We start from the raw sequence: 604 nt of genomic DNA on the forward strand, positions 1-604 counted from the left end.
GATAGAGGTGAGAAGCTGATTCACTTATCTCAGGAGAAGTACATTGAAAAAGTACTTAAGCGGTTTCACATGGACAAGTCTAAAGTGTTGAGTACTCCTCTTGCTCCACACTTAAGACTGAGCAGTCTACAAAGTCCGAAGACATATGCAGAGAAGGAAGATATGGAGAAGGTTCCATATGCTTCTGCTGTGGGTAGTTTGATGTATGCCATGGTCTCTACAAGACCGGATTTAGCTTACGCCGTTGGAGTTGTCAGCAGGTTTATCTCCAATCCAGGAAGAGAACATTGGAATGCTGTGAAGTGGATTTTGTGATATGGGACTTCTGATCTGAAGATTACATTTGGGGGTAAGAAGCCTTTACCGGTCAGTTTCACTGATTCTGACATGTCTGGAGATGTTGATTCTAGCAAGTCTACTTCGGGTTACTTGGTAACATTTGCGGGTGGAGCTGTGGCATGGCAGTCAAGGCTGCAAAAGTGCGTTGCACTATCTACCACTGAGGTAGAGTTCATTGCTGCAACTGAAGCTTGTAGAGAGTTGTTGTGGATGAAGAACTTATGTGAAGAGATCGGTTTCAAGCAAGAAAAGTATGTGTTGCTTT

Source organism: Brassica oleracea, chromosome C9 (assembly GCF_000695525.1).
Source record: "Brassica oleracea var. oleracea cultivar TO1000 chromosome C9, BOL, whole genome shotgun sequence".
NCBI classification, from domain to species: Eukaryota; Viridiplantae; Streptophyta; class Magnoliopsida; order Brassicales; family Brassicaceae; genus Brassica; species Brassica oleracea.